The following is a 14423-nucleotide window of genomic DNA, read 5'->3' as shown; positions in this document are numbered from 1 at the left end:
AATGGCAATCCGCAGGAAAATTATAAAAAAGTAATCCCCCATCAAAAGTTTGGATCCTGAGAAAGATCTGGGAGCTTTAGTGACAACAGATCTTAAACCAAGCAAACAATGCAACGAAGTCATTGAAATTGCCAATAAATTAATAGTTTTCACCTTCCAATCTGAAAAAAAAAATCTCACCTTGTACAACTCACTTGTACGTCCTCATCTTGAATACAATGTACAGTTTTTGTCATCCTGTTATAAAAGGAATATTGAGAGATTAGGAAAAAAACAATACGAAGTAAAGTAACGAAAATTACTCGAAGGCTTCGCAATAAACCCTACAAGGAACGCCTTAAAGAACGAGATCTATTCTCCCTCTCCAAACGCAGGCTAAGAGGGGATCTGATATTGCTTTACTAAACTTTTAAGGCTTTCACAAATATCAGACCGGAATTCTTCCTAAGATTCAACATGTCTAATATTACAAGAAACAATAGCAAATAATAGATAAGCGATTTCAAACAAATGAAGCCAAACATTTTATTTCAATCGTGTCATAAATATGTTGAATTGTGTTCCATCAAGCGTCGTTAACTCAGGTACTGTTCACTCATTGAAAACCTGTCTTGACAAGTATGTAGACACTAATTCCCGGTTGTCATTGTTCATGTCTGAATAACGAACACGTTCACTCCGTACTGTCCGTGCTGGCATGTAGATTGTATGTGGTCGAAGTAGTCCTCCTGTCTTTCTTAGTTTCCTCTCACACTCCATGTTGTTTTTTTCTGTACAACATGGTACCATTTCCTTTTTCAGGTGAGCCTTGCCTGGAGGGATAGGGGATGGGGGATGGAAGGACCCTTCTTCTGTGCTATCCTTTCTCTACCACTAATAGAGTAGAATAGTTACCCAAACAGACTTACAAGAACCTCTTGGTCCGTTACTGATTGGACTTCTTTTGTATTCGTTAGGTTTCTCTTTCTGTGCTATCCTGTTTGTCTCTTCCACTAGTTAGCGTAGAGTAGTTACCCAAACAGCCCAGTACAGACCTCAGGAACTTTTACTGTTTGGAGTTTGTTTTTATTCTCCTCCTCCTCCTCCTCCTCCTCCTCCTCCTCCTCCTCCTCCTCCTCCTCCTCCTCCTCCTCCTTTTCTCATCACATGATGAACAATTAGCTGTGAGGGGCATTGAAAACTCAAGGACCCAATCAGTGACTATCATAGGGATTTGAGGTACCAGGGGTCACTGCTGCAGGAGTGCGGCGCTCCTTTACGAGAAGTACACTCTTATAGGAGTCGCATGGTAGCCGGAGCCTGATTGACTGATGCCTCTCTTGAAAGCGCCAGGCACAGTATAGAGAACCCAGCAAGCCCACTTTTGTTACAATTTTTTTCAATTTTCCGCGCATGACGTCACGTTGTCGGAGATCAGGACTGCCAGACTCGCCTTTTTTAGTCCAAAACATAATTTTTGGCTTTTTTCATGCATTTGGTCTAAGGATATCTAGTTTGCCATGAATTACATTATTATTATTATTATTTATTTATTTTTTTAAATATGTTGCTCAAATATGCTCCATTTGGCCATAACAAGTTTATTTAATATGGTAAGTTTGTTCACCGCCACCTAAGACAAAACTTTTTTTTCAAGTTGTCGAGTGCGCGTATGTTTTCCTTTATTTTCCTTCTGTTACCATGGTTATCCTTGCAGTTTTTCCCATTTTCTCTTATTGCTATTGAATAACAATAAGGGAAAATTGGACAAATCAACTGGGTGATGATGCTGATGACGCGCGAGTCCACGGCTGAACTCTGGCGTGTTTTTTTTTTTTTTTTTTTTTTTTCAAGCGGCTGATGTAATTTAAGTCTTCCTATCAACAGCTACCTGTGTTCATGAACAAGCCAGGAGTACGTTGATAGGGTGCTGTCTATGGTAGTACCGTATATTTGGTATGATGAGTCATTGGTAAACTCGTTTTCCATCCCCCAAAAGCGATCGTTCTGGTTGTTTATATTTATGTCGAGTGGGAGAGAAAAATGTCTAGAGCAGTGTGATTGAACTGTAGGCCCGCGCGCCAGTTGATTTAGTGTGGCCCGCGTGCACTCATTGATTAATTTTATATGAGGAAAAAAATACTTAAATGATATTCAGCAAAGGTCAAGTGTGTGGAATAATAACGATTAGCTTGTTATGACATTGCTGCTACAATAACATAATGCCTGCAGAGCGAAAGTCCTTCCCCATGGTTATGAAGTAGGGACGTAGGTATATGGTACACGTCATGAACACGGCCACTTCTTTGTGCCAAGAACGTTTTCATAATGTGTTGTTAGTATTTTTGCATTCACTCCTGAACCCACCAATCTCAGTTAGTGTACATTGGATTGGGGTCAGGTTTCAGATGAGGCGTCGGGAGCTGTATGGCCTTAGGCCTAGTTGCCTAGCACATACCGTTACAAGTAACTCTCTTCCACTGTCGGTATTCTCACACTGGAATTGAATTCTCTGAATTCGTTTCCGTTTTTTGGCCCAGGCGAAGGACTGACGAAGTACGTGGCACTTGTATACACAGATCGCCACTCCAGTAGTCCGCTATAGCCCAGTGCTCAGTACACATCGTGTAATATTTGGTAAATTCTGAAGTGGAATAATATAAACTTTGGGTTTTTTTACTGCATGTTTTTGGGTCTTTTTGTAGTGCGTTTGGCCGTTTTGTCTTATTTTTTTTGTTGACTTTGGCCTTTTTCTGCTTCAGTAATCTGGGAACCCTGAGTGTACTGCCTTCAGTTCCACCCACCACTCACTCTGCCTTAGGGCTTCATTTTAAGTTTAAGGTACATCGCATCTCTAAAGTCCATGTGCGCAGCACTTCTTATAAAGCACTATGGAAAATGTGCTTTATTAAAATGAATTTTTCGATGTTTATTCATCAGTTTAGTTTGTCATCCATAATCAGTATTATCATTATTAGTAACATTTATAATTCCTGTGTGCACCGTTACCTAGTGAACATAAAAGAAGAAAAACACAAACCTCAACACACTTAAGAAGAAAGTATCCTACACAACACAAATAAGTAAATCTACATAAATGTTAACTTGAGCGAAAATAAAGTTGTATGGTAATAAATAAATTCTGCAAAACAAATAGATTCAGTACTTAAGTAACATAAAAAAAACACTAGAAAATATAGATGTAAATGCCAATGACACCGTGCAGAGCATAAAGAATAAAAAACAAGGTCTCCATCGTTACAAATACTGAACTATTAAAACTTACAGCTTACAAGATACGACGTGGAAATAAAAGGACACAAACCAGCTACACTACAGTGATGGTGCTGATGACGATGATGACGGTAATAATAATAATTTTAATGATAATAATAATAGTAACAATAATAATTAATAATATATAATAATAATAGTAATAATAATAATTAATAATATATAATAATAATAATAATAATAATAACAACAATAACAACAACAACAACAACAACAGTACCACTTCACTACGTTTCGCCTCACGCGGGGAGCAGGGGTGGGAGGGGCACAGGTCTTTCTTCTTTTTCATGCAGTATTCTTTTTTATACCTATGAAGCATAAACACACTTCCAGCCTCCGCTGGTCCCCCCTACCCTCTCTCTCTTAATCCTTCCCGACGCCGCTCTTCCTCCCAGTCGGAAGCTTTCATCCTGCTGATAGGTAGTAAAGCCTGTGTGAAGAAGTGAGTGCTTCACCAACTTTTTTCAGTGACATAATTTGATTGATGTCTATGTTGAGAGTGGACGTGAATTACGAATAAAGCAATCCGTGGTTCTCTGGGCTGAGTCATTCTCGTGCTGCAGGATGGACAGGTGTAATGGTGTGTTGTTGTTATTGTTGTTGTTGTCGGTGGTGGTGGTGCAGCACAGGGGAGGGTTCCAGAAGGCTGCTCCATAACCAAGGAATTCCTGCCTCTGTAAAGTTCTCTGATCTTACCTACTGCTATTTGTACTCCACGACATACTCCCACAAGTCAACAGTTATCTAATTATCACTGTGGGATGAACGTCCACATTAGAATGAGCAGCAGTTTTTCTTATTGAACTTTTGGTGCTGCATGAACACAGGAAGGGAAATGATGTGTTCAAATATATCTTGTTTACCGTTGGGGTTTCATGGCGTAGTGACAGTCTTGGGAACCCAGTGTGTGTGGGATGCCAGCGGTCATATCCCATACAAAATACAATAAATAAATAACGTCATGAAAATAATTGACATCATAATTCTTTAATACATACTGGCGTGAACATAAGGTGGTTAAATAGAGCAAGTTTACAAAAAAGATGGGGAAGATGGGGAAATAGACCAACTTTAAAAAAAAGAAAAAGGGCCCTCGTGGCCCAGTGGGTAGAGTGATGCACTTGGAGTTTGGCGTGAGGGAAGTGAGGGGCGCGTAGGTTCGAACCCCCCTCTCGGAACTCACAAAAACCTTGAAAGAGCATCCCTCCATCACCATGTGTGATGGAACTGCCCACGGGGAGGAGGGGAGGTGAGTGCGCAGCACCTCCCTACCCCTCCCCAGGGGAGGAAGGCACCGCCTTACCGGCCCCCGGGAGAGCAAGGGAGGTGAGTGCACAGCGCTTCCCTTCTCTCCCCTACCTAACCCTGGCAAGTCTACGGACTACCAGGGAAAAAAAAAAAAAGATAAAAAAGATAAAAAAAACAAAAGAAAAAAATAAATAAAGGTGAGTGCATAGCACTTCCCTTGTCTCCGGCAAAAGATAGAAAAAAAATAATAAATAAAGAATCAAGGTGAGTGCATAGCACTTCCCTTGTCTCCTAACCTACCACGCAAAAAAAAGAGTAAATAAATAAAAATAAATAAATAAATAAAAATAAATAAAAACTTCCTTACCACCTCGGACCTTGGGAGAGCAAGGGAGGTGAGTGCACAGCACTTCCCTTCTCTCCCCAAGTCTACGGACTGTCAGACTAAAAAAAATAAAATATATATAGGTATAAAAAAATAATAAAAAATAAGTAAAAAAAAAAAAAGTAAATAAAACAAAAACAATAAAACTCCTAGTCGCACTTCAATAAAACTGACTGAGTCTGGCAATCAACAATAAATAATAAAAATAAAACAATACCAACTGACTGACCCTGACAACCCCAAAGACCACCACCCCACCTGGGAAGCACGGGAGGTGAGTGTGCAGCACCTCCCTACCCTTCCCAGTCTCCCAGTTTGACTTTGACCACCAATCTGACTCATCCTACCAACTCCAAAGAGCAACTCCAACTGTACAGACCACCACCACCACCACCCTTCTGATCTCGGCAAGGTGAGTGCGTAGCACTTCCCTGGACTGACCCTGACTGACTGACCCTGGCAACTCCAAAAACAACCAACCTGACTGACTTACAGATATGTAATCACATAACTGACTGGCCCTGGGGAGCATGGGAGGTGAGTGTGCAGCACCTCCCTACACTTCCCAGTCTCCCAGTTTGACCTGACTCATCCTGGCAACTTCAAAGAACAACTCCAAATGTACAGACCAACAGTACCTCCTACTCTGTGTCCCACTCTGACCCTGATCCATACATCCCTACATCCTACCCTGTCCTGGCTAGGTGAGTGCGTAGCACTTCCCTACCACCTGCCTTACTGACCCTGGCAACCATAAAAACAACCAACCTGACTGACCTACAAATCTTACTGTAATCTGGCAACAGACCACCAAACTGACGGACTCTGGGGAGCATGGGAGGTGAGTGTGCAGCACCTCCCTACCCTTCCCAGTCTCCCAGTTTGACTTTGACCACCAATGTGACTCATCCTACCAACTCCAAATGTAGACCACCACCACCACCCCTCTGATCTTGGCAAGGTGAGTGCGTAGCACTTCCCTTGACTGACTGGGCCTGACTGACTGACCAAGGCAACTCCAAAAACAACCAATCTGACAAATGTTACAAATGTAACCTGGGGAGCATGGGAGGTGAGTGTGCAGCACCTTCCTACCCTTCCCAAAATAAATACAAATAAATTAATAAATGAAAAAAAATAAAGTAAAAACAATAAAACTCCTACTCCCCCCTCAATAAAACTGACTGAGTCTGGCAATCAACAAGAAATAATGAAAATAAAACAATACCAACCTGACTGACCCTGACAACTCCAAAGACCACCACCCCACCTGGGAAGCACGGGAGGTGAGTGTGCAGCACCTCCCTACCTTCCCCAGACTCCTAGTTTGACTTTGACCACCAAGCTGACTCATCCTAGCAACTCTAATTGTACCGACCACCACCAGTACTCCCCACCCTGGCAACTGATCCTGGCAAGGTGAGTGCGTAGCACTTCCCGTGACTCCTCCTGCCAGCTCCAAAGACCCACCATCCTGACCGCCCCTGGGAAGCACGGGAGGTGAGTGTGCAGCACCTCCCTACACTTCCCAGTTTCCCAGTTTGACTTTGACCACCAATGTGACTCATCTTACCAACTCCAAATGTACACACCACCACCACCACCCCTCTGATCTTGGCAAGGTGAGTGCGTAGCAGTACCCTTGACTGACTGGGCCTGACTGATTGACCCCGGCAACTCCAAAAACAACCAACCTGACTGATGTTACAAATGTAACCTGGGGAGCATGGGAGGTGAGTGTGCTGCACCTCCCTACCCTTCCCAGTCTTCCACCAACCTGACTTGAATTATGACTGGGGAGCAAGGGAGGTGAGTGTGCAGTACTCCTACTATCCCCACTCTGAATACCCTATCACCAACCAATTCAGACCACCAAACTGTCTTAGAAGAACAAGAACAGGAAGCAACGCCATCAGAGGAAGAAGAAGCAGCAGCAGCAGCATTACCGCCATCAGAGGAACAAAACAAGAAAAAGAATTACCACCACTGTTATCGGAGGAAGAAACAGCAGCGTCACCGCCATCAGAGGAAGAAACATATATATGTAAACTACGACTGGTCAAACTTTCTGTGGCACCAGGCTAAGTTCGACCTGTGATGGGCTGTGTTTAGAGAGGGAAAAAAAGTTCCAGGGGTTCATGAAAAGAAAGTACGCTAACTCAGGGGACTGACTGTGAAAGTGCCAGGCAAGGCTGCTGCTTCAGACATCCACACTTCAACTTCAACTGTTTCAATTTATCTAATCTTCTAAAGGTCTGGCATCACGTGTTCAAGAGATTTATGTGTATTTTTTTTTTTTTCTATTTATGGTGGTGGTGGTGGTGGTGAAGGTGTAAATCTAGAATGAGAGTGAGCGTCTTTGTGTTTCCTCCACCGTTGACAAAGAAAGAGAACAGGGATTCCTAATACTCCAGGAATTGCCTTTGTTTCCAGAAAACATTGAATAGTAAAGAAAAATTGCTATATGCTAGTTTTATCGCAATTTTTCATACTTGCAAGTATATTTCACTTATAATGATCGTACAGACTACAGCAGGAAACCAAAATAATGCCAAAAATGGAAGCATGGATTTAAGGATGCCAAAAGTATAAAGACATTAGTAGTTTTAAATACTGAAGGAAAGACGGTAATTGTCTTTCTTGCTACACATTTATATTTAACAAGTGAAGACAGACGTAGGTTGAAAACCAGCCCGGGAAGGAATGTCTGGCGCGTGGCGCTCCTCAAGGCGTCTTGCCTCGCCGGCACAACAATACATAAAGGACTGAGATGTGAATTAACACTGAAAGAACACTGGCAGGGCCGAGGTGGACAGGTGTTTGTCCAGGATGCCTCGTGTTACTTCTCACCGCGTGTTTTATCTGTTGGAGATTATTACACTTAATATGCTGCTGTTGCTGCTGCTGCTGCTGCTGGTGCTGCTGAAGCTGGTGCTGCTGCTGCTGTTGTTGCCCTCGCTGATCTTGCTGCTCTTGTTGGTATTGCTGCTTTTACTTCCTTCAACAATAACTACCAGAACAACTGCTTCTGCTGCTCCTGCTGCTGCTGCTGCTACTACTACTACTACTACTACTACTACTACTACTACTACTACTACTACTACTAGTACTACTACTACTGCTGCTGCTGCTGCTGCTGCTGCTGCTGCTGCTGCTGCCGCTGCTGCCGCTGCCGCTGCCGCTGCCGCTGTTGCTGTTGCTAATGTTGTTAATGCTGCTGCTGTTACTGCTGCTGCCGCTGCTACTGCTGGTGCTGCTGTGTGCTGCTGCTGCTGCTGCTGCGGCTGCTGCTGCTGTTGCTGCTGCTGCTGCTGCTGCTGCTGCTGCTGCTGCTGCTGCTGCTTTTGCTAAACTTTACAAAAGTCACCACTGCTGTTTTTGCCGTCGTTCGTGCTGTGCCTCTAATCGTCGTCGTCCTCGTTCTCATCGTCGTCGTCGTAACAGTAGCATCGCCTGTCAGAGTAAAAACACTATATATATATATATATATATATATATATATATATATATATATATATATATATATATATATATATATATATATATATATATATGTATATATATATATATATATATATATATATATATATATATATATATATATATATATATATATATATATATATATATATATATATATACGAGTATATATATATATATATATATATATATATATATATATGTATATATATATATATATATATATATATATATATATATATATATATATATATATATATATATATATATATATATATATATATATATATATATATATATATATATATATATATATATATATATATATATATATATATATATATATATATATATATATATATATATATATATATATATATATATATATATATATATATATATATATATATATATATATATATATATATATATATATATATATATATATATATATATATATATATATATATATATATATATATATATATATATATATATATATATATATATATATATATATATATATATATATATATATATATATATATATATATATATATATATATATATATATATATATATATATATATATATATATATATATATATATATTCAACGGTATTACAGAATGCTCAAGCCTATAGTTTATAGACATAATGATTTTATCTGATCATCCGGTTGCCAGCTGCATCACGCACTCAAAGACGATATTCAAGATTCCTGGTCAGAGCTCCAGTGTCATCAACTTTCAGACTTTTCATGAATACCTCGAGTACTGACATGTCACGATCACACGTGGATATGGATACTTGGGCAGTGTGTGAGCTTTCAGTGCCTTCATGGGAGATCATATATAAGAGAGAGAGAGAGAGAGAGAGAGAGAGAGAGAGAGAGAGAGAGAGAGAGAGAGAGAGAGAGAGAGAGAGCACTGCTAATAATTAGTTGGGTAACGCACAACATGCCTGGCGTCAGCGGGGATCAGGTGCCAGAACAGGAGAGAGTGGGAGGCTGGGAGTAGTTTCCTTTGCAAGAAGACATTCTGATACACGTAATGAATTGCAGGTTTAGGTATTTATAGAAAGTGCAGTCGTTATCTCCTCGTTATCTCTACTTTGCCGTGGAAATCTCTCTCTCTCTCTCTCTCTCTCTCTCTCTCTCTCTCTCTCTCTCTCTCTCTCTCTCTCTCTCTCTCTCTCTCTCTCTCTCTCTCTCTCTCTCTCTCTGTACCTGCCTTGGACAGTAAGCAATTAGTTGTTCTAGTGGCGGTGTTCCTGAAATAGAAATACTGAAAAGCACACTCCATCTTTTAATACCCAATTAGCGTGGCTTCCTGATGGGAGGTACGGTAGAGCACGCTTTCGTTTGTAAGCCAAGGGAAAGTAAGCGTCTTTCCTCCTCAGACCCTCACTAGCGCCAGGATTAGCTGTGTGCCGGGGAGTGCTGGTGAGCCGTGAGTAATGTTCACTCTTAGATACACGTGCAATGTAATGTATCTCCCTGTCATTATTTTTGTTTATTATTTATTATTATTTATTATGTTTATTATATTGATACTTGTTTTTGTCTTTTTCCTTCCTTCCTTCCTTCCTTCCTTCCTTCCTTCCTTCCTTCCTTCCTTCCTTCCTTCCTTCCTTCCTTCCTTCCTTGCTTCCTTCCTGCCTCCCTGAGTGCCTGCCTGCCTGCCTTCCGTCACCCTTATATTCCTGTTTTTCATTTTATCCTTCCTTCTCTCTCCTATATATATATATATATATATATATATATATATATATATATATATATATATATATATATATATATATATATATTTATTTATTTATTTATTTATTTATATATATATATATATATATATATATATATATATATATATATATATATATATATATATATATATATATATATATATATATATATATATATATATATATATATATATATATATATATATATATATATATATATATATATATATATATATATATATATATATTCTCTCTCTCTCTCTCTCTCTCTCTCTCTCTCTCTCTCTCTCTCTCTCTCTCTCTCTCTCTCTCTCTCTCTCTCTCTCTCTCTCTCTCGGGAGTTCGTTGATGAATTGGCATGTTCTCATGACTCTCTACCAGTATTTATTGGTGTTTCATCTTTGTCTATCCTGCATGAGTCTGCTCCCGGGAATTAGGTATGGTAATTGTACGGTGATAAATAATATTTCAGTGCGACCTTTGCAATATTTTCCTATATCTATGAAAGCTTTCGTTACTGTGGAGTGTGGCTCGAAGATTATTATTGTTTTTTTTTTAATATAAATATTTTCGTTATATTTGTGAAGGACATTTTTGTTTATGCGCTAAGAAAGTGACCATTTAAATCCCGAAGTTTAATTTCATTTGTATAAAGAAGTTTAAATTAGAGAGCAGAAATGAAGAAGGACTCCTTAACGTGTGGGAAGTGCCTGCCAACCTACTATGGAGGGTGTGCTGCGTAAATCATGATTGTATAGGAGCGTGATGTAACCTGTTCACACTGATACCACTTACAGACAAGCCTTCAAGTACCTTGGTATTTCGTAGTAGTGGTTTAAATAATGTTTTGACTTGTTTAGATTATTATCAGAGAGAGAGAGAGAGAGAGAGAGAGAGAGAGAGAGAGAGAGAGAGAGAGAGAGAGAGAGAGAGAGAGAGAGAGAGAGGGGAGACAGGTAGGCAGGAAGGCAGACGGTCAAACAGACAGGCAGGGAGGCAAGCAAGCAAGCAAGCAAGCAAGCAAGCAAAGAGGCAGAAAGACTAACTTGCGGGGAAAGAGGTGGATGGACATACAAAAAAGAAAGAAAGAAAGCAGGCAGACAGACAGGGTGACAGGGAAATAGTCAGGCTAACTTGAAGAGGATAGTCAGGCAAAGAAGCAGGCAGACAGGCAGGCAGGCAAAAATAGAAGGCAAGGAAGTAGACAGATAGAAAGACAAATAGACAGAGGGACAGATGGATGTGCGGGCAGGCACAGACATGGACAAAGTAGTTTTAAATAGCGGCAGAAACTGGAATATTTCATTACAATGAATATATTTTTACAATTTTTTTCTAAAATACTTTAATAAATAGTTTACCGTGCCCTGCAGTGAGTACTTAACCAAAAGTCTAACTGAATTAGTCAGTGGGATATTAATACAGCATAATGTTTGCACAATATAAACGTATGCCTCTTCCGTCACTCGTATATTCTTTCGTGATAACAATTACTGTAAGCGAAGAAAATGCAAACATAGTGACCTAACTATATTTTTCTCTCATGGCCTCGTATTTACGGTATGCCATTTTTCGTGCACAATACGTAGTTGTCATTGATTTCCTAAAACTACTAAATATACCAGAAGACAGACCTACTGACCCATACTCGTAAATATTGTTCCACTCGTAATGTTACACCACACCCACACACACACAGACACACACACACACAACATTAATACAAATAGATGCGCTGCAACAAAGCAACAGAGATTGGGATGCTCATTCTTACAGAGCATTATAGTGAACATGTGAGGCAGAGATAAACAGACAGACGCAGACAGACAGATTGATTTACAACACTTAGTAACATGTACTTGTTATAAGCAATTCTAAGTGACCATTACTTTCCCGTTCATTCCCATTCATTGAAGCATTTCAGTGTTGAGACGCAAAGGTAGTGTAAGTGTTGAGGCAGCGGTGGTAGTGGCCCCTTCACCTCGCAGCGAGGCAGGAAGGGGAGGCGAGGGACACCAGCAGTGACTGGCCTGAAGGCGCCTTGCGTCCCGCCTCCTCTGTGCGACCCTCTCCCTTGATTGCCTTCATGCATCAATCGCAGCATGACTTGTGCTCCTCCTCTTCAGTCTCACTTAACTACCACCTTCATATTCTAGACACCGCTGAATGTTGGCAAGCTTTACATTTATTATTTTTGCTTCTTTTTATTTTCTTATTTGATCTTGTTATATATGTAATGGTGTTTGTTCGTTTTATTTTGTTGCAGCTGTTGTGCATATTTAACATTCTCAGCGTTTGAAGTGTGTTCTGTTTTCAGTGTTGTTTTCCATGTATCCATGTGTTCTTGCTTGGAGGAATTTGACACGTTTTATTTATGACATTTCGTGTTTTTGTTCAGTATTTATTCTTTCCTCTTTTGTTCATGTGTATGTTGTTAACTCATGCAGTAAAGGATTTCTGGTGGTTCTGTTTATGATGCTTCATTTTTAGCTCTTTTTAGAATAGTGAAGCTGCATCACTTTTTTATGTGGATGTTTTGATATTTTCAGGAAAGGATGGCAGGTGGTGCCGCGGTGAACACTCCCAACACATGCAGGAGGAAAGTGAGTACCTGCTTCATTACATCATGTGCCCTCTATTTTGATCTCGCTGTTAAACTTTTTTTTTTTTATTCATGTCAACGGAAACCTGTCACTGTTGCCTGCCTTTCTCCTGTCAGCTTCCCACGAATCTGTGAAGGAAAGAAAGGATGTGCTTCCATGGTATCGTGTCAGTAGTGTTATTCATTGAAGGATTAGTTTAAACATTTTTCCAATGCGTTCTTTTTGTTTCCCATTTTTCTGCCTTCCTAGGGTATATATATGAAAGAAGACAGAATGTAAATTTAGTCTATAATGTTCATTGCAACATCTTACAGGGAAAAAAGTCCTTTGAGGATTAACCGAGAATCTTTTTCAAAACTATAATTTTTTGTATTCCAGTCTTCGTGTGCTTATTTTAATGTATGCATAGAGAAAAGAAGGATACGAAATCATATGTTTTCTATAATGGTGTCATCTTTTTGGTATAAATATTTACTTAGAGATTCAATTGAAACCTAACAATTAGCTGTCATTTTTGCGTTCGTTTTATATATATATATATATATATATATATATATATATATATATATATATATATATATATATATATATATATATATATATATATATATATATATATATTTTTTTTTTTTTTTATGTACGTATATATGAGTGAAGAAAGGAAAGATGCAATTACAAAAAACTTTCCACAATAATGGGAATATTCACTTGAGGTCTTTTTTAGGTAACAAATATCAGATCTTCTAGTTTATATGTCTATTTATCCTTTAGTGTGTTTTACCGTTATGTAGATTAATACTATTTTTGCCCGTTATGATAAAGTGTCCTTGGAAACTATTACTGTAACACATTTCATTTAGTGTGAATTTGGTTTCCACGTAAAAAAAAAAAAAAAAAAAAAAACTCTCCTTGTATGGAGAAAAGATATTTATATTTTCTTTGTTCAATTGGTTTTGATATTATTTTTAACTCTGATTTCCCGGGAAGCGCCACCACCATGATATTTGTGACCTAACCTAAGGTAACTTTTTAGCGTCATAACCTTTGTTGCAGCTTTATTCAAGTAAAATCAAAGAGAGGAAAGCTTGTATAGTTCTGTGAAGTGTTCTTATTTGTCTCTGTGTGTGTTGATTGTCGCCTTGAAAAGTCAAGGTGACGTGGGCCTTGATGACTAGAGCCGGCCCACACTATTTGTCTCCCTTTTTTTAGAGGCTCGTCGTTGTAGATTTCTGAAAATATTAGTTTTCCTCACGTTTTTATTTTCCTTGTCAGCGAATGAAAGATAATTCATGATTTTCTTAATCATTTAGTAACGTATTTAATATCTTTGGAGGGATCATTCCCGTAGCGGAGCGAGGGGGCTCTATTTTTGTTACCGCACATCTGTACACCCCACCGCTCCCGCCTGGCCCTGGAGGGCACAACGATGATTTGGCCAGGAGCACCTTTTGATGTGCATCGTATATAAAAGTTTCGATTTCATTTTCGGAAATACTTCTTGGTAACTTTTGAAGGCGTATCTTTGTTATTTTATTTAATTTCTTCGTCAGACTCACCTTTTTTTGCTGTATTTTGCATATTTCGATTTATCGGCATGTGGGCGAAGGTTTCTGCCTCGCAACTCGCACAACTATCGCCTCATCACTACAGATGGAGCTCGAGCGCACAAAATGCGCCAATTATTTGCCATAA

At 39.2% G+C, this 14423-nt stretch overlaps 1 long non-coding RNA gene across 1 annotated transcript in view; it reads left to right on the top strand.

The window, feature by feature from the left end:
• LOC135116401 (uncharacterized) overlaps positions 1-12895 on the top strand; it is a 118725-nt gene extending 105830 nt beyond the window's left edge. Inside the window, exon 4 of the long non-coding RNA XR_010276293.1 lies at positions 12678-12895. This is a non-coding gene — a long non-coding RNA (uncharacterized LOC135116401). The remainder of the gene's footprint in view (positions 1-12677) is intronic.
• The last annotated feature ends 1528 nt before the right edge of the window (positions 12896-14423 follow it).

This window comes from Scylla paramamosain, chromosome 31 (assembly GCF_035594125.1).
Source record: "Scylla paramamosain isolate STU-SP2022 chromosome 31, ASM3559412v1, whole genome shotgun sequence".
Classification (NCBI taxonomy): Eukaryota; Metazoa; Arthropoda; class Malacostraca; order Decapoda; family Portunidae; genus Scylla; species Scylla paramamosain.
This window is presented reverse-complemented; position numbering and strand designations above follow the sequence as displayed.